Source organism: Zea mays, chromosome 8, assembly GCF_902167145.1.
Source record: "Zea mays cultivar B73 chromosome 8, Zm-B73-REFERENCE-NAM-5.0, whole genome shotgun sequence".
In the NCBI taxonomy this organism is placed as follows: Eukaryota; Viridiplantae; Streptophyta; class Magnoliopsida; order Poales; family Poaceae; genus Zea; species Zea mays.
In genome coordinates, this window is record NC_050103.1 from 15491956 (window position 1) to 15513053 (window position 21098).

The window sequence follows — 21098 nt, forward strand, 5'->3', positions numbered from 1 at the left end:
GACCCTGGGCTCGGACTTGGGCTCGGCCCCAGAAGACGACAATCTCCGCCTCGCCCGACCCGGGGGCTCGGACTCGACCTCGGCTTCGGAGGAGCTTCCACATCGCCCAACCTAGGGCGTAGACCAGCCACGTCAACAGGAGGCGCCATCATCACCCTACCCCGAGCTGACTCGGGCCGCAGGGAACAAGACCGGTGTCCCATCTGGCTCGCTCCGCCAGATAGGCAATGATGGCGCCCCGCATGCTCTGTGACGATGGCGGCTCTCAGCCCCCTTACGGAAGCAAGAGGACGTCAGCAAGGACTCAACCGCTCCGACAGCTGTCCCTCCGCCAAGCTCCATCGCTCCTTCGACGGCCACGACATCACACCAGCTGGGTGCCAAGATCTCTCCGGCTGCCACAACGGCATGTACCTAGGGCGCTAGCTCACCTCCGCTAGACACGTAGCACCCTGCTACACCCCCCATTGTACACCTGGATCCTCTCCTTACGCCTATAAAAGGGAGGACCAGGGCCCTCTTAGAGAAGGTTGGCCGCGCGGGGACGAGGACGAGAACAGGCGCTCGCTCGGAGCCGCTCGCTCCCTCTCCCGCGTGGACGCTTGTAACCCCCTACTGCAAGCGCACCCGACCTGGGCGCGGGACGAACACGAGGGCCGCGGGATTCCCACCTCTCTCACGCCGGTCTTCGGCCGCCTCGCTCTCCCCCCCTTCGCGCTCGCCCTCGCGCTCGACCCATCTGGGCTGGGGCACGCGGCGACATTCACTCGTCGGCCCAGGGACCCCCTGGTCTCGGAACGCCGACAGATATGTTTCTAAATAAGGCCTCAACTTGTGCTCAATAACATGAATATAATTTTTTCATTCACGATTTTCCATTATTCGAATGACTTATAGTCCAAATTTGAACTATCTGAAAAATTCAATCAACTGAAATAGGTTTACCAAATATACCAAAAACTTAGTGAATGTGCCAAAATTTCATATGTAAGGCCAAGTTTAGGGGGCAAAAAGAAAAAATGAAATAAACTTTGTCGGGTGTTAGAAAAAGACACTCGGCAACATGCTTCTTTGTTGAGTGACACTCGACAAAGGCACTTGTCGTTGCCCAGTGACACGGCCTTGGGCTCAGCATATATAGTTAACTACTGTCAGCTGTCGTCGGATGCTGAGACGCTTTGCCGAGTGACGTAGTGTGTGGAGAGCTGGACATTTGGTAAAGATTTCTTTGGCGAGTGTGTGTTTATGTCGAGTGTAAGTTTTTGCCGAGTGGGACACTCGACAAACCTTATCTTTATCGAGCGCCTAAGATGCTGTTCTCGGCAAATTACTAAGCACTCAGCAAAGAACGTGTTTAACCGCTTCGTTCCTCTTTTGTTGAAAACTAAACATCCAAAAAATAAATATGCAGTCGCTCCATTCTTCTCCACTTCTCAATCAAACACACACTCTTATTAGTTTAGCAGTGTGTCGGGTCGGCTAATAACATTATTGAGCAATGCTGGTAGAAATGCTGTTTGTTGGAATAAGGGCAAAGGTATAAATGTATGTATCATAATTTATATGTACACCGTATCAGACTGAACGTTAACTCGAAATATAGACCACGTAAACGTGACAAAAGCAATCCAAAGAAAACGCAGCTACTCTCGTCACACGACGTACAGGCATGCATGTGAGCATGTTTGATGTGTCTGATTCTGCATGCACGAGAACACGTATAGTTACCTACTAGTAAAACGTTCCAGCAGCCACGTCATCACGTCCCAGTATTATTCATTGATCTAATAACACTAATATATATAGCTCACTAGCATCGCAAGCACACCGATCGAAGAAGAGACGCACGGACGGCTCCGATGAGTCGGTGGTTGCATCGATTCGCGACGTTGCCATGCTGTGCTGGTGCTATATACGATACTACGGGGAATCGTCGGACGCCGGGGCAGCGTCGTCGTCGTCGGACGCGCAGCAGTTCGGCCCCGGCCTGCAGCATCGGTCGCCGGGGTCCTCGCCATCAGTCACCACCGCGTGTGGCAGAGCCGCCGGGAGGACGCTGGCTCTCAGCACAGCTCGCGGCACGGCCGCAGCGCCGGCGCTCATCTCGGCGCCGGAGATGAGTATGACGCACACGAGAGCTACGACTAGCAGTTTGGAGACCTGCATGCTGCCGCTTGTTATTTAATTTTCCGGTTACTTCTCACTCAGGATGGCCTGCCTTTCTTTGCATGGACGAGTGCTGTGCTGATGAAGTGACGATGCCTGCCTTTTATAGAGGACGACAAGCTAGCTTTTCGTGCGATGCGATGCGATGCGATTGAAGAAATCGCTTTGAACTGAGCTAGTCGTGACTCGCGACGGGCGCCCCGAGATGGTTCTGCTCCGTCCGCACCGGCGCTGCCACGCGCATGAAACAATCCCAAGCTTCGACCTTCGTTGAGAACGAAGCTATATAATATAGCCTGCCGTTAGCTGACTAGCTGAGTGCATTTCTATAATTTATCTCTCTCAGCCTATTTATAATAGTTGGTTCTTCCCTCTCTCACAAACCTTTTTAGTTCTTATTACATAAGTCAGCTCTAAATTTTACAGACCACTTTTCTCTCTCTATTGGAGTTCAACAAAGATTAATTTAGGGCAGAACTTTTTTTTAGTTTTTTCTACCATATTCTGAACCATGACTGGCATATATATATATATATATATATATATATATATATATATATATATATATATATATATATATATATATATATATATATATATATATATGCCCGTGCGTTGCTACGAAATCAATATGATAAAAATGCATTAATATGTAAAAACACTAATTGTTATTCTATATTTTTGTTAATATAGAATGCATGTATATGTTTTGACTATAGAAATTCAGCATAGTGGTCCTAAGCAATGCATGTATTCTCACTCGAGCTCGCAGCTGGCTTAGTATGACACACATTCTCACGAAACTGTCATCTGCTCTATATGTTCCTATAGTCAAAACATCAAGGATAGGGAAACTGTCATCTGCTCATTATTATGGGTTCTTCTAAACATTGTGTAAAACATGGACAATTATATGATATCATCTTCATAATAGCAAGGCTACCAGACTTCTACAACCAACTGAGCTATAACTCTTATCAGTTTCTACTAACCGAACGAAACAACTATCACACCACATAGGCACCTGCGCACTGGTCAGAGATCAAGGTTCATTGGTTCACAACCCACTTCACTCATCAGAGATTTTGGAATACCCAATACATAGTACACGTTCAGATATCCTAGAGTACACATGAGGGTGCTAACAAAAATAATCTGAAACATATACGGTTCAGCATAACAGCGACAAGATAGTCACACAGAGCCCTGAGATAAGATAGTCACACAGAGCCCTGAGATACCTCACTCGCTAAGAGAGAGAGCCCTGCCTACGAGGAGACCTGCTAACAATGGGGCTTGCACTCCTTGATGGACCTGTCAAGATGGTATGTGAGCCAATCAATTGGATTGGGACACTGCGAGCGCATGAAGTTTTCATCAGCATATAAGAGGATGGCAGCAACTCGTATCTTGAATAGTGCTTTCGCTTAAGTGCTGGCGAGTAGCTTCGGCTTTGGGACCGTGATCTACCCCCAGGAGAATCGTTCAACCCAGGTGACCTTGAGCGCAACCTCCCATCATAAGAACGGCCTCTGCCACTACATAAGTAAAAAATTGCACGAGTAAATTAGCTTTTGCCTCTTAAAATGCTATGGCAGAATGATAGTGTACACGGTTATAGAATGGGTATCACAAAGGGAAAACAATTGTTACCTTATTTTTTCCCTAGCCCTCATGTCGGAAGGCTTATTCCTGTTTTCCTCTGCAAAACAACAACAATTTCCCTTCCAAGCAGCATCTTCCCATCCATATGGTACTTTGCATCAGAAGCATCCTCAGGATCAAAGTTTTGGATGAACCCAAATCCTCTAGGTTCCCTGAAACAGAAAGCATATTAGTATTTCACTAAAAGCAACAATGCTTCAGAATTAAGGAGAAGACCCCTGTAGAGACAATCAAATCAAGATGTTGCGAACTCTTCCTTCCAAGAATGGTGATACAAACAAATCAATTTCAATCGATACACAAATCAATCTCAAAGGTAAAGCAGGTACTAAGCTGCTGACCTTGCAATCATCAGTGTTTAGAGATACACTTGAAACTCTTCATAACTTGCATATCTCTTTAAACCTCTATTTCTTCATTTTCTTCAATAGTACTCTTAAGACTTGCGTCTTCAAAAAAGTTACTTTCACTGTTAATCTCAGGGGGTGCCTAAAGCAACCCAGTGTAAACCATACGATACAGAGAATAATAATTAAAAATCTGTAAAGAACATGCTTATAATATGTTAAAAACAAACAACAACAATCATAATCCTGTTCTGGAGCAAATATACTTTAGTGTACTATAAAGTTCAGGGAGAGATCACTAAGTTGCACATATGTGTCCATGGGCAAACACCCACTCACAATAATTAAGTCAAGGTACCTTACCGAGTGTAGTAATCATTTGACAGATATATGTCTTTAACGGGGCCAAATTTTCCAAATGGTCTACGAAGGTCATCAGGCCTACAGTTGTGATAACAGCCAAGTTACAGTAGTGAAGTATCAAAGAATAATCCATTCTCATTGCTATATGCAATAGGAAGCACCTCATAAACATGGAAAACAAAAAGGGATTTGCAACAAAAGAACCCAGTAAAATCAAGGAAGGGAGGGGTACGCTTCGTTAAGGCATAACTTACGAAGCAGAATGCATTACAAATCCCTCCGAATAGCTAGACATAACTGCATATTTACAATTTCTATATGTTCTGAACAGGAGCAACATTACATGGTACCAGCTTGAAAAAACAAAGATCAACATGTTTTTTTCATTGCAAGAAAAATGCTAGAAGTCTTAAGAAAAACTAAGAATTTACCAATTACAAGCCTGCTAATTATATTCCCTCTGACAAGTTCCAATATTAGAATGAATTGCCTATTTTACCAATTCAATAAATATTGACAGCAGCACCAAAGAAAATCCATTCTACTACTGATCCAGGAGTAGGGGAAATCTTACCTACAATCCCGAGTAAGTGTAGATTAGAGCCATAAGGACCAGAATGAATTGGCGGAACAACAGGGCTGAGTAGTTATTTTAAAAATTACATTTGTTCTTTCGTAGTAAATATAAAGTTGTTAATGGTTGTGCCATAAGAAAAACAATATTTCAGTACCAGCAACACAGTTCAGTATCTGCAGCAAACAATGATACTAAAAGGAAGTAGAGTAGTTCATGAACCATCCCTTCAGACCAATCTGCATAAGGTGCTGAACCTGAGTCCGGGGTCTTCCATTGCGACACTTAAGAGGACAAATCTTGAACCCTCCACCTGAAATTTTAGAAATTTCAGATAAAAAATATAAGTTGACAATTTCGTTTAGATGGAGTGTCGAACAGTGTACTGATGATTCTTGAACTATGAGGATCATATCGCATGGATCAGAGTTTGGCATCACATGACCATAAAAATCCTGAAGAGCCTTTTCACCTAATGCATGAGAAAATAACTCAACAAATCCATACCTCTCTGACTGTCATGTTTGCCTATTGCGAATAACTTTTATTGTAACCACCTACAAAAATATAAGATAGCAAAATATAATAAGATTACAAGTCAAAAAATTTTGGAAGCACAAACATACATAAACAGAAAGAAGAAATAGTAAGTGATGCTTGATTAACATTAACCTCATATGTATCCGATAAACATACTTTCAACTATGTTTGAAGAAAGGTTCCTATTAGCTAATATTTCCGTCAATGTTTGCCTATTTCTTTATATACTTATTTAAAATCTTCACTTAATGGAGTGTACCATAAGGCGGCGACTTCTCTGTTGAATGTTGATAGAAGGGCCAATATATGATAATAAATAGAGTTAAAGTTTACTTCATGGCAGAAGTTCTCCACTCTATCTCAATTCAGCATGCATTAAGCGTCGAGACACACCATTAACTTCTCCATCACTTCTGTAGACCTCCATACCGTTAAGACCAACACCTTTTAAAGACCTGATTATTGCATCTGGGTTCTTCAGTGACCAAGGATGAGCAAGTGCAGAAAAACCCCTAGTGCGACTAATTAACTGCACAGCAAGTCAACAATCTCAGCAAATGGTTCACTTCCTCTGCGAGGAAAAAAACAAGGGCCTTATGTTATTAACCAAAGAATTTTCAACATAGGAAATGCTTATTTGGGATGAAGCAATAACCTGGCATATGCAGGGCCATCATCGCCGAGGTATTTGTTGAATGCTTGTCTTAAATTCTCTACATGACCCATTTCAACCATAGCCCTAGCTATGTGCAATCGGCCAGGTGTCACTCCGTCACCCGCAATTTTATTCACATGCTCCCACTTTATTGGCACCTTCAGTGTAGTTATCTTTTCCAGCATGTTCTTTGCACGTAAGTATCGCCCATCTCTAATGTTCAATAGCATGTTGTCCAACTCATCACACCTTGACGGACCACACATACCATAGTATGCAAGGATATGAATTTTTTTCTTAGTCGTTGATGCTATAGTCCTGCAAAGAACAAATGAAATTGCATCTATCAAGGTAGTTGATCTGCTATTGGACTCACAATGTGAAAGAACAAATGAAATGCCATGTCCGAGGACGACCTCCCGTACCACGTCCACGTCGCGGACGACGGCGACCTCGAGACCGTCGGCCGCTACGACTTCGACGGCCAGCTCGGCTGCCCCATGATCGCGCACCCCAAGCTGGACCCGGCCACCGGGGAGCTGCACGCGCTCAGCTACGAGGTCGTGAGGAGGCCCTACCTCAAGTACTTCTACTTCAGGCCCGACGGCACCAAGTCCGACGACGTGGAGATCCCGCTGGCCTCTAACTGATCCACGACTTCGCCATCACCGAGAACTTGGTCGTGGTGCCCGACCACCAGGTGGTGTTCAAGATGCAGGAGAAGTCGTCGCGCTTCGCCCGTGGTGCTGAACAGGGCAAGGTTAGTCATGTACTGGTCCTGCCCATTTGGTTTGTTTGCGTTGCGCGATCGCCCAGGAAACACTGGGTCATGATCCCCAGCTGTGTTTCGCAAATCAGCTTCAGTGTCTTGTACCCTGGATGCTGCTCGGACATCGGGCAGAAAAGGAGCTGCAACCTCTGCTTCTTGCTCACTGCAGCCTGGTGAATAGATAAGAGAACAATATGTATATATGCTGCTAAACTGAGTTATGAGGAACGGGCAATCACATTGCATCTAATTTCACATCGACAGTTAAAGTAGCTATATAGCAGTAGCTCAACTTTTCAGGTTGACAAGAGAACACATGGAAAAACAGTTAGTTACCTGCAAGGTCCATCCGAAGCATTCACCAAGTCTAGAATCTCATTCCTCCGATTGGATGCAGGAATTAGAGCCTTCCCTTTTAGTATCCTGCCAGAATTCTTATCCAAGTTTGCTTTTGGAAACATCTGTCCTTCAAGAAGAGTGCAGAGCTCAATTGGGACATGATTCAGTTTGTCCTTGCTTTTGCTCAAATCCAAGCATGGCAGCATCTGATACTCAATAACAATGCCATGTTTCTGAACACCTGTGGCAACGTCCTGGAGGCCATTCTCTCCTCCCGACGGCGCCCAGACCTGGAGGCAAGAAAGCGTACTTGATGGCGAGATTCGGATCCGGATGTGGTAGCACCCCTCACGCGCCACCACTCGATGCCACCATTTTCTCGCTGGCTGGCCGCTCGATCTAAGCGGGGGACGTGTAGCCACAGTAGAGAAGGCTCGTTACTTGCGAGGGACGGCATGAGGTGGGTTCGGACACCGCCACCGATGAACCAGCTCCTTTCCCCCCTCTTTCCTTCTCTCGGATGGCGAGGCGTGACCGATGGCGGCCGCGTCGCTGCTGTGCCGGTCGCGGTGGCTCCTGGTGGAGCACCCGGCCGTGGCCTCGTTCCGCTGGTAGCCAGGCCGCACGGTCGGCGGAACCGCATCCTTCGCGGCCGCCGTCATCTGCGGCTACCTCGCCGCGGTGCTCGTCCTGCCCCGTTTCCTGGCGCTACCTCGCCGCGTCGCTCGTCCTCCGCTCCGCGTCATGTCGGCCCGGAGCACGGCGCCGCGCTTCCAGATGCGGTAGGTGTCAGAGGGCGTGATGCGGCCGATGAACGGGATGACAGAGGACTTGATGTGGAAGGAGATCTCCATGTAGAAGTCGCAGAAGTCGCAGAGCGGGAGATCGGGAGGCGGAGAAGGAGGGGCGGCGGATGGAGGAGACATGAGGCGAAGGGATGCAGATTTTCCGGCGTTGACTGCGTGGGGCTGGCCGGGCGCGGCTGTGAGCACGAGAGGGAGGCAGAACGTGCGCCACCACAGCTGTGAACGCCTACGTTATGTGCTTAAGAAGTAGTACATATATATATATATATATAGAGAGAGAGAGAGAGAGCTCTGGGCTCTATTTAGCTAGAGGAAGCCCCAGCCAAATATGAACGCACGTGCATTCACAGCCGACTGACCTTTCAGTTTCCACATAAATACTGACGTGCTCCCGCGATTAGCTCCTTTGCTCCCGGCTCAGTTTCCATAACCGCAAAACCCCAACCCCGCCACGACTCCGGGAATCTCCGCCGATTCTTCCATCCCCGGCGACTCCGCTCCCCTTTCCGACGACTCTTCCAACCCCTCGCCGCTCGCTGTCGATCCAGTCGCAAACGGCATTTGAGCGGCGCGTCCTCGGTGTCCCCAATCCTCGCTCCAATATTCGCGCCGCTGCGTCCGGAGACCGGAGAAAACCCTACCTTCTCCGTCGACGCTTCTGCTTCTTCGCTCTCCGCCGACCCGACTGCTTCCACGTTCTTCGCCATCCTCAACATTCGCCGCCGTCAACGGGTACCACTCCAATTGGTAGTCCATCCCCAAACGTTTTCGGTGTGTTCTTCCCAACCCTAGCTCGCGCGCATTTCATTGGATCGAGTTCGACCGTCAACAAACGAGTTGTTTTTTGTTCATTTTGCATTGTGTGGATCACGGCTAGGGTTGAAATTATTTATGCAGTTGATGTATTACATTTACGCACATTTACACAGTTGGTTACACACACTTACACAGTTGGTTACACACACTTACACAGTTGGTTACGCACATGTAGACAGTTGTTTATGCACATTAGGTTACATGTTTATGCACATTAGTTAAAGTTTTTTGCATCATATTATGTTCAATTGGTAATTGAGTGGTCATCTAGTTGTTTTTGTGACTGCATACACTTATTTATTCCATTATTATTATAGTTAATACATTGTGTGACAGCATGTATTGTTTTATTGAATCATATCCAGTTTTTTATTATTTTAAAACAGACATTATTTATTACACTAGTTCACAGTTAATACAGATTGTTTATAGCAAGTTTTGTTTTGCTCAAACATATGAGTTTGCAGGCAAATTGTGTTTTATGTTTGCAACTGTATGCAATGGTATGCAACATATTCAGATTTTTATGAACGTATAACAGGACAGAACATATATGCTACTGTGTTTCATGTATGCATCTGTATGCAACATATTCAGTTTGTTATGCTGGTATATCAGGTCAGAATATGTATGCATCTGTGTTTAGTAAATGATCAGCCAACTAGTTGTTTTTCATAGAGTATATGTTTTATATAAAATTTCATATCTGTTTAGTGCATACATTTATGTATTTCAGATGATTACAGCTAATACATTATTTGGTTACAGCAAGGTCTGTTATTCACTTATTATTGAACAGTTCAGTACATGTTTTATCGAATCATATTCAGTTTTTTATTATTACAAAACAGACATTATTTATTACACTAGGTCACAGACAATACAACTTGTTTATAGCAAGTTTTGTTTTGCTCAAACATATTCAGATTTTTATGCAACTGTGTTTAGTAAATGAGCAGTCAACTAGTTGTTTTTCGTAGAGTATATTTTTTATATTGTCGGGGACCATAATTAGGGGTACCCTCAAGACGCCTAATTCTCAGCTGGTAACCCCCATCAGCATAAAGCTGCAGAGGCCTGATGGGTGCGATTAAGTCAGGGATCAGTCCATACGAGCGACTCGATCACTCCTCGTCCGAGCCTAGCCTCGAACAAGGGCAGCCGACCCCGAGGGATTTCCGTCTCGCCCGAGGCCCCCCTTTAACGGCGGACACATCACCGGCTCGCCCGAGGCCTTGCCTTCGCTAAGAAGCAACCCTGACTAAATCGCCGCACCGACCGACCGAGTCGCAGGAGCATTTAACGCAAAGGTGGCCTGACACCTTTATCCTGACACGCGCCCCCCGGCAGAGCCGAAGTGACCGCCGTCACTTCGCCGCACCACTGACCGGTCTGACAGAAGGACAGCGCCGCCTGCGCCACTCCGACTGCAGTGCCACTTGACAGTGAGACTGACAGGCAGTCAGGCCCTGCCAAAGGCGCCATAGGAAACTCCGCTCCGCCCGACCCAGGGCTCGGACTCGGGCTAAGCCCCGGAAGACGGTGAACTCCGCTCCGCCCGACCCAGGGCTCGGACTCGGGCTAAGACCCGGAAGACGGCGAACTCCGCTCCGACCGACCTAGGGCTCGGACTCGGGCTAAGACCCGGAAGACGGCGAACTCCGCTCCGCCCGACCCAGGGCTCGGACTCGGGCTAAGCCCCGGAAGACGGCGAACTCCGCTCCGCCCGACCCAGGGCTCGGACTCGGGCTAAGACCCGGAAGACGGCGAACTCCGCTCTGCCCGACCCAGGGCTCGGACTCGGGCTAAGACCCGAAAGACGGCGAACTCCGCTCCGCCCGACCCAGGGCTCGGACTCGGGCTAAGACCCGGAAGACGGCGAACTCCGCTTCGTCCGACCCAGGGCTCGGACTCGGGCTCAGCCCCAGAAGACGACGAACTCCGCTTCGACCGACCCCAGGGCTCGGACTCCGCCCTGGCCTCTGCCGAATGACCTCCGCCTCGCCTGACCCAGGGGCTCGGGCTCGGCCTCGGCAACGGAAGACAGACTCGACCCCAGCTTCGGAGGAGCCCCCACGTCGCCCGGCCTCGAGCGCGGGCCTGCCACGTCAACAGGGAGCGCCATCATCACCCTACCCCGAGCCGACTCGAGCCACAGAGAACAAGACCGGTGTCCCATCTGGCTAGCTCCGCCAGATAGGCAATGATGGCGCCCCGCGTGCCCTGTGACGACGGCGGCTCTCAGCTCCCTTACGGAAGCAGGGGGACGTCAGCAAGGACTCGACCGCTCCGACAGCTGTCCCTCCGCCAAGCTCCGTTGCTCCTCCGACAGCCACGACATCACACCAACAGGGTGCCAAGATCTCTCCGGCTGCCACATTGGCATGTACTTAGGGCGCTAGCTCTCCCTCCGCTAGACACGTAGCACTCTGCTACACCCCCATTGTACACCTGGATCCTCTCCTTACGACTATAAAAGGAAGGACCAGGGCCTTCTTAGAGAAGGTTGGCCGCGCGGGGACGAGGACGGGACAGGCGCTCTCTTGGGGCCGCTCGCTTCCCTCACCCGCGTGGACGCTTGTAACCCCCTACTGCAAGCGCACCCGACCTGGGCGCGGGACGAACACGAAGGCCGCGGGATTTCCACCTCTCTCACGCCCGTCTCCGGCCACCTCGCCTTCCCCCCTTCGCGCTCGCCCACGCGCTCGACCCATCTGGGCTGGGGCACGCGGCACACTCACTCGTCGGCTTAGGGACCCCCCGGTCTCGAAACGCCGACAGTTGGCGCGCCAGGTAGGGGCCTGCTGCGTGCTGACGAACAGCTCCTCGTCAAGCTCCAGATGGGCAGTCTCCAGCAACCTCTCCGGCCCGGGACGGTGCTCCGTTTCGGGAGTCTTGAGTTCATGTCCTTCGACGGTAGCTACGACATGATACTCCTTCCATCGCCGCGCGACAACAACAATGGCGGCCGACAACCCGCCCGCCGGCGGCGGAATCGACGACATCTTCCCCGCGTGGTGGAAGAACAACATTCGAGCTCGCCCCGTCCTCTCCCCCGCCAACGGAGGAGGAGGCGGGGCAACCAAGGCCAAGCGGGAGGCCGCGCTTCGTCAGCTGTCGAGCGAATCGACGTCCCCAGCGCCCCAACGGAGGGCACGCCGGGCGTCGACCTCGCGTTCGAGACGAAGGCGAGCGCCGTCCCCCCGCAACACGCCAATCCTGAGCAAGTGGACGACGCCAGCGCACTCGCGGAGAGTTTGCAGGACGTCGCCCTTGTACCTGAGACGACGGTGCAACCAGTCCCCGACGTGACTATGTCGCTCCTCGTCGACCAAAAGGTACCGACTAATTCCCATCTTACATCATTCCGACTCGGCCTCAACCCGCCTAGCGACCTTGCTTTGGCGGGCGCTCTCGTTGAGGCGAGTGCAACCCCTCTGGGGTTTCGTATGCGGTCGCCTTGGGACCGATTGACGGACATCTCGACCTACGGGCCCTCTGGGTCCGAGGAAGATGACGATCCCAGCATCTGTTGGGATTTCTCCGGATTTGGCAACCCCAGTGCCATGCGGGACTTTATGACCGCATGTGACTACTGCCTCTCCGACTGTTCCGACGGTAGCCGCAGCCTTGACGACGAGGACTGCGGCCCAAGCCACGAATGTTTCCACGTCGAGCTAGGGGATCCCTCCGAAGGCAACCATCTTGGCATGCCGGAGGACGGTGATCCTCCTAGGCCGGTGCCTCGCGCCGACATCCCGCGGGAGCTAGCTGTGGTCCCCGTTCCGGCGGGGGGTCACGACCCACAGCTCGAGCAAGTCCGCGGGGCGCAGGCCAGGCTCGACGAGGGAGCAGGAGCACTTGAGCCGATCCGTCGGGACGTCGGGCAGGTATGGGCGGGCCAACCCCCGGCCGGAGAAATACGTCACCTGCCCCAAGGTTTCCAGCACCGCGTCGCCAACGACGTCAGGGTCAGGCCGCCGCCCGCATCCAGCGGGGTCGGTCAGAACCTGGCAGCCGCAGCGATGCTCCTCCGCGCGATGCCGGAGCCATCAACCACCGAGGGTCGGCGAATCCAGGGAGAGCTCAAGAATCTCCTGGAAGGCGCTGCGGCCCGACGGGCCGAGAGCTCTGCCTCTCGAAGGCAGGGGTACCCCTCGGAACCTCATGCCGCGACTTCCCGATTCATGCGGGAAGCCTCGGTCTACACCGGGCGCACGCGCAACACCGCGCCTGCGGCCCCGGGCCACCTCGGCAACGAGCACCACCGTCGCGACCGTCGGGCCCACCTCGACGAAAGGGTGCGCCGAGGCTACCACCCCAGGCGTGGGGGACGCTACGACAGCGGGGAGGATCGGAGTCCCTCGCCCGAACCACCCGGTCCGCAGGCCTTCAGTCGGGCCATCCGACGGGCGCCGTTCCCGACCCGGTTCCGACCCTCGACTATTATCACAAAGTACTCGGGGGAAACGAGACCGGAACTGTGGCTCGCAGACTACCGCCTGGCCTGCCAACTGGGTGGAACGGACGACGACAACCTCATCATCCGCAACCTCCCCCTGTTCCTCTCCGACACTGCTCGCGCCTGGTTGGAGCACCTGCCTCCAGGGCAGATCTCCAACTGGGATGACTTGGTCCAAGCCTTCGCCGGCAATTTCCAGGGCACGTACGCGCGCCCCGGGAATTCCTGGGACCTCCGGAGCTGCCGGCAACAGCCGGGAGAGTCACTCCGGGACTACATCCGGTGATTCTCGAAGCAGCGTACCGAGCTGCCCAACATCACCGACTCGGATGTCATCGGCGCGTTCCTTGCCGGCACCACATGTCGTGACCTGGTGAGCAAGTTGGGTCGCAAGACCCCCACCAGGGCGAGCGAGCTGATGGACATCGCCACCAAGTTCGCCTCTGGCCAGGAGGCGGTCGAGGCCATCTTCCGAAAGGACAAGCAGCCCCAGGGCCGCCCATCGGAAGAGGCTCCCGAGGCGTCTACTCCGCGCGGCGCCAAGAAGAAAGGCAAGAAGAAGTCGCAATCGAAACGCGACGCCGCCGACGTGGACCTTGTCGCCGCCGCCGAGTACAAGAACCCTTGGAAGCCCCCCGGAGGTGCTAACCTTTTCGACAAGATGCTCAAGGATCCGTGCCCCTATCATCAGGGGCCCGTCAAGCACACCCTTGAGGAGTGCGTCATGCTTCGGCGCCACTTCCACAGGGCCGGGCCGCCCGCAGAGGGTGGTAGGGCCCGCGACGACGACAAGAAGGAAGATCACCAAGCAGGAGAGTACCCCGAGGTCCGCGACTGCTTCATGATCTACGGTGGGCATGCGGCGAATGCCTCGGCTCGGCATCGCAAGCAAGAGCGCCGGGAGGTCTGCTTGGCGAAGGTGGCGGCGCCAGTCTACCTAGACTGGTTCGACAAGCCCATCACCTTCGACCAAGCTGACCACCCCGACCACGTGCCGAGCCCGGGGAAATACCCGCTCGTCGTCGACCCCATCATCGGCGACGTCAGGCTCACCAAGGTCCTGATGGACGGGGGCAGCTGCCTCAACATCATCTACGCCGAGACCCTCAGGCTCCTGCGCGTCGATCTGTCCTCCGTCCGAGCAGGCGCTGCGCCCTTCCACGGGATCATCCCTGGGAAGCGCGTCCAGCCCCTCGGACGACTCGACCTTCCCGTCTGCTTCGGAACGCCCTCCAACTTCCGAAGGGAGACCTTGACGTTCGAGGTGGTCGGGTTCCGAGGAACCTACCACGCGGTATTGGGGAGGCCATGCTACGCGAAGTTCATGGCCGTCCCCAACTACACCTACCTGAAGCTCAAGATGCCGGGCCCCAACGGGGTCATCACCGTCGGCCCCACGTACAAACACGCGTTCGAATGCGACGTGGAGTGCGTGGAGTACGCCGAGGCCCTCGCCGAGTCCGAGGCCCTCATCGCCGACCTGGAAAACCTCTCCAAAGAGGTGCCAGACGTGAAGCGTCATGCCGACAACTTCGAGCCAGCGGAGACGGTTAAGGCCGTCCCTCTCGACCCCAGTGGCGACACCTCCAAGCAGATCCGGATCGGTTCCGGGCTCGACCCCAAATAGGAAGCAGTGCTCGTTGACTTTCTCCGCGCAAACGCCGACGTCTTTGCGTGGAGTCCCTCGGACATGCCCGGCATACCGAGGGATGTCGCCGAGCACTCGCTGGATATTCGGGCCGGAGCCCGACCCGTCAGGCAGCCTCTGCGCCGATTCGACGAGGAGAAGCGCAGAGTGATAGGCGAGGAGATCCACAAGCTAATGGCAGCAGGGTTCATCAAAGAGGTATTCCATCCCGAATGGCTTGCCAACCCTGTGCTTGTGAGGAAGAAAGGGGGGAAATGGCGGATGTGCGTAGACTACACTGGTCTCAACAAAGCATGTCCGAAGGTTCCCTACCCTCTACCTCGCATCGATCAAATCGTGGATTCCACTGCTGGGTGCGAAACCCTGTCCTTCCTCGATGCCTACTCAGGGTATCACCAAATCCGAATGAAAGAGTCCGACCAGCTCGCGACTTCTTTCATCACGCCCTTCGGCATGTACTGCTACGTCACCATGCCGTTCAGTTTGAGGAATGCGGGCGCGACGTACCAGCGGTGCATGAACCATGTGTTCGGCGAACACATCGGTCGCACGGTCGAGGCCTACGTCGATGACATCGTAGTCAAGACAAGGAAGGCTTCCGACCTCTTCTCCGACCTTGAAGTGACATTCCGATGTCTCAAGGCGAAAGGAGTCAAGCTCAATCCCGAGAAGTGTGTCTTCGGGGTGCCCCGGGGCATGCTCCTGGGGTTCATCGTCTCCGAGCGAGGCATCGAAGCCAACCCGGAGAAGATCGCAGCCATCACCAGCATGGGGTCCATCAAGGACTTAAAAGGCGTACAGAGGGTCATGGGATGTCTCGCGGCCCTGAGCCGCTTCATCTCACGCCTCGGCGAAAGAGGTCTGCCTCTGTACCGCCTCTTAAGGAAGGCCGAGTGTTTCGCTTGGACCCCTGAGGCCGAGGAAGCTCTCGGGAACCTGAAGGCGCTCCTTACAAAGGCGCCTATCTTGGTGCCCCCAGCTGATGGAGAAGCCCTCTTGGTCTACGTCGCCGCGACCACTCAGGTGGTTAGCGCCGCGATTGTGGTCGAGAGGCAAGAAGAAGGGCATGCGTTGCCCGTGCAGAGGCCAGTCTACTTCGTCAGCGAGGTACTGTCCGAGACCAAGATCCGCTACCCACAAGTTCAGAAGCTGCTGTATGCAGTGATCCTGACGAGGCGAAAGTTGCGACATTACTTCGAGTCTCATCCGGTAACTGTGGTGTCATCCTTCCCCTTGGGGGAGATCATCCAGTGCCGAGAGGCCTCGGGCAGGATCGCAAAGTGGGCGGTGGAAATCATGGGCGAAACGATCTCGTTCGCCCCTCGGAAGGCCATCAAGTCCCAGGTGTTGACGGACTTCGTAGCCGAATGGGTCGACACCCAGCTGCTGACGGCTCCGATCCAACCGGAGCTCTGGACCATGTTTTTCGACGGGTCGCTGATGAAGACGGGAGCCGGCGCGGGCCTGCTCTTCATCTCGCCCCTCGGGAAGCACCTACGCTACGTGCTACGCCTCCATTTCCCGGCGTCCAACAATGTGGCTGAGTACGAGGCTCTGGTCAACGGGTTGCGGATCGCCATCGAGCTAGGGGTCAGACGCCTCGACGCCCGCGGTGACTCGCAGCTCGTCATCGATCAAGTCATGAAGAACTCCCACTGCCACGACCCGAAGATGGAGGCCTACTGCGATGAGGTTCGGCGCCTGGAAGACAAGTTCTACGGGCTCGAGCTCAACCACATCGCTCGACGCTACAACGAGACTGCGGACGAGCTGGCTAAAATAGCCTCGGGGCGAACAACGGTTCCCCCGGACGTCTTCTCCCGGGATCTGCATCAACCCTCCGTCAAGATCGATGACACGCCCGAGCCCGAGGCACCCTCGGCACAGCCCGAGGCACCCTCGGCTCAGCCCGAGGCATCCTCGGTTCAGCCCGAGGTACCCTCGGCCCCCGAGGGCGAGGCACTGGACGTCGAGGAGGAGCAGAGCGGGGCCACGCCTGATCGAAATTGGCAGGCCCCGTACCTGCAATATCTCCGCCAAGGAGAGCTACCCCTCGACCAAGCCGAGGCTCGGCGGGTAGCGCGACGTGCCAAGTCGTTCGTCTTGCTGGGCGATGAGGGGGAGCTCTACCACCGCAGCCCCTCGGGCATCCTCCAGCGATGCATCTCCATCGCCGAGGGTCAGGAACTCCTGCAAGAAATACACTCGGGGGCTTGCGGCCATCATGCAGCGCCTCGAGCCCTTGTCGGGAATGCTTTCCGGCAAGGCTTCTACTAGCAAACGGCGGTGGCTGACGCCACTAGAATTGTCCGCACCTGCGAAGGGTGCCAATTCTATGCGAAGCAGACCCACCTGCTCGCTCAGGCTCTGCAGACGATACCCATCACCTGGCCCTTTGCTGTATGGGGTCTGGACCTCGTCGGTCCCTTGCAGAAGGCGCCCGGGGGCTACACGCACCTGCTGGTCGCCATCGACAAATTCTCCAAGTGGATCGAGGTCCGACCCCTGAACAGCATCAGGTCCGAGCAGGCGGTGGCGTTCTTCACCAACATCATCCATCGCTTCGGGGTCCCAAACTCCATTATCACTGACAACGGTACCCAGTTCACCGGCAAAAAATTCTTGGATTTTTGCGAGGATCACCACATCCGGGTGGACTGGGCCGCCGTGGCTCATCCCATGTCGAATGGGCAAGTAGAGCGTGCCAATGGCATGATTCTACAAGGGCTCAAGCCCCGGATTTACAACGACCTCAACAAGTTCGGCAAGCGATGGATGAAGGAACTCCCCTCGGTGATCTGGAGCCTGAGGACAACGCCAAGCCGAGCCACGGGTTTTCACGCCGTTCTTCCTGGTCTACGGGGCCGAGGCCATCTTGCCCACTGACCTGGAATACGGCTCCCCGAAGACGAGGGCCTACAACGATCAAAGCAACCAAGCTAGCCGAGAAGAATCGCTGGACCAGCTGGAAGAGGCTCGGGACAAGGCCTTACTACACTCGGCGCGGTACCAGCAGTCCCTGCGACGCTACCACGCCCGAGGGGTCCGGCCCCGAGACCTCCAGGTGGGCGACCTGGTGCTTCGGCTGCGGCAAGACGCCCGAGGGAGGCACAAGCTCACGCCCCCCTGGGAGGGGCCATTCGTCATCGCCAAAGTTCTGAAGCCCGGAACATACAAGCTGGCCAACAATCAAGGCGAGATCTACGGCAACGCTTGGAACATCAAACAGCTACATCGCTTCTACCCTTAAGATGTTTTCAAGTTGTTCATATACCTCGCACCCACGCAAAAGTTTAGTCATCAAGGAAGGGTCGGCCTCGCCTCGGCAAAGCCCGACCCTCCCTCGGGGGCTAAAAGGGGGGAGACCCCCTCTGCGTCGAAATTTTCCTCGAAAAAAGATCTCTTTTTAGCAGAATTTCTTTCGTGCTTTTTGACTACTTCGAAAAGCGGATCCTGGAAACGACGGAGTACACGTAAGCAGCCAAGGCTGACCGAGCCGAGGGACTCCTACGCCTCCGGGATACGGATACCTCACTCATCACCTTCTGCGATAAGTAACTCGCGTTCGGATAAAGTGATTCCGCGGACCGAACAAGTCTTTACGTTCGGAAGCTCTTCTGCCAAAGCGGTCCTTCAAGCCTTCTCGACTGAGTCGGTGACAGGGCCTCATGGACGGGTGAAAGTACGCGTAAGCGGCAAGGCCGACCGAACCGAGGGACTCCCACGCCTCCAGGATACGGATACCTCACTCATCACCTTCCGCGAGAAGCAACTCTCGCTCGCACAAACATCCCTGTTACCGACAAAAAGTCCAGATGCTCGAAATAAGAGGAAAGGAGACGCAGCTTTACAACGCAGCGAGGGTGTGTTTTCTGGCCTCAGCGGCCGCAGAAGGCACACGCTACAAGACAATCTGGTCCTGCAGGCTCGGGTCTTCACGCTGGAGGGGGGCTGTAACACCCTCGGCATCGACGACACCTTCAGCGAGGACCGACCCAGCCTCGAACGACGACGCGGTCCAGGGACTTCTCCGGGAATCCGGCCCGAGCAGGCGGCTCGGCCGGTTACCCCAGGGGCCTCGGCCAACCATCTTCCAAGGGCGCCAGCCCGACCCGAGGCCTCGGCTGGTCAACTCCGGCGTCGGTCCCGCCGACGGACAACCCGGCTAGGCTCCGGCCAACCAGGTTCCCATTTTCGAGCCAACTCTGCCTCTGTTCGTGCTGATATCGCTACCCCTGGCCTCGGCTCATCGAAGAGCGGCCGAGGGGTCTCTTTAACTAAGCTAGAGGAGCCTCAGACAACAAGGCCGATCGAGCCGAGGGACTCCTACGCCTCCGGGATACGGATACCTCACTCGTCACTTTGACACGGGGCGACTCATGCTTGGTGAAGCGATTCAGATAATCAACAGGCGAGACTTAGTGCTCGAAAATGAGGAAAAAACATGGCTCCGTGCCAAAATTACATACATGTTCAGGCCTCGACAGCCACGATGAACAAAGACACTGGCATTCAAGGTGCCATCACAAACGGAACTCCGGTTCCCCCTCCGCAGGTACGAACAACCCCACTCCATGGGGGTGGGCCTGCGGAGCAACAGAAGACCGACGAGCGGCTCGCCGCCGCCCGCTCTGACTACGACGACAACGAGCCCCGCTCCGGATGGTCGAGCTGCAGCAGTGCAGGCCTCAGGGTGGGCGCTGCTGCAATCTTGCCCTCGCCCACACCGACGCTCGAGGGGCGAGGACAAGTGCGAAGAGCTGGAGGCCAGAGGCGCGGATGGTGGCGGTGACCCCGTCGGTGACGGGGACTTCTCGAGCCGCCTCCGCCTCGGCACCGACGGCAGGGCCCACTGGCTCCCCGGCAGATCCCCACTCAAATCCTCCCGGGTGAGTGGGGCACCGACCTCCGCGTGAGGGCGCCATCCCGGTGCAAAGGCAGGACCACCCCAGAACACGAACGCCGCCCTAGCAGCGCGCGACATCTTGGGTGGTCCTCCCGTGCACACGGCGCGACAGCCGCCCTCCGACAGGAGGGGCCGCCGGGAGCCAAGCCGACGGGCCCGACACGCTGGAGGTGACGACGCCCGCCGTCGACCAGCCCCGCGTTGTCGAAGTCCGGGCCGCCCGCAGGGCCAGTGAGCGCCCTCTCCCTCGAACGCCGCGGGAAGGGGTGACCCGCGAACCCGCGTGGGAGGTAGAGCGCCGGCTCAGCCCGGCCCCCACCCCAGCGAGGATGATGAACATCCTTGAAGCTGAGGGTGGGACCAAGATCGCAGCCCGGCTTGCTTCTCCCCACCCAGGAACTGGCGGTCACCGTCTTGGGTGACCACCAGCGGGGGGGGAGCGACCGGGCTGCATGATGAAAATCCTTGAAGCCGAACGATGGCTGAAAGGTACCAACTCCCGCGGAGTTGCGTTCCTCCAACGATGAGGCGGAAAGCCGGCGGGTACCCCCCATCCGGGGGCTTGGAAGATGGAAAGACACCACGCATAAGGGAGGAAGAAGACATGGTCGCCTTCCGAAAGGGGTCACCCTCCTTTTAAAGGCAACTCTCCCTATGTGCACCCTCAAACGTCACGGGCTGAGTCTTCTCCAACACGCTCCAAGGCCCTCCCCTGCGGCGCGGGGGCTGGGTCCCGCATGTCATGCGAACCGGCTCAGAGCAGAAGAAGCCAAAGCGCCGCGCGTGGTGCACACAACCGCCCAGCGGTTACAAGCGACCCCCCACTTTTGCCCAGACCAACGGGCGGAAGGAGTGGGCAGCCATGCAGGCGGCATGCAACCGCGCCAAGTGGACACGCTTCTCCGACTCCCAACGCGCCAGCATGGAGGCCCAGGCCCACGCGTCACGCAACCGGCGCGCCGGATGCTGCATGCAGGCAACTGCACCGCCACTTGCGCCACCGTCGCGCCTCTTCGGTTGCGGAACCAATGCCGCGACTCGA

General features: G+C 54.6%; 1 pseudogene; it reads right to left on the reverse strand.

Moving 5' to 3' along the window:
* Positions 1-3415: 3415 nt before the first annotated feature.
* LOC103636770 (serine/arginine-rich SC35-like splicing factor SCL30A) lies at positions 3416-4621 on the reverse strand (annotated as a pseudogene).
* Between the last annotated feature and the right edge of the window lie 16477 nt (positions 4622-21098).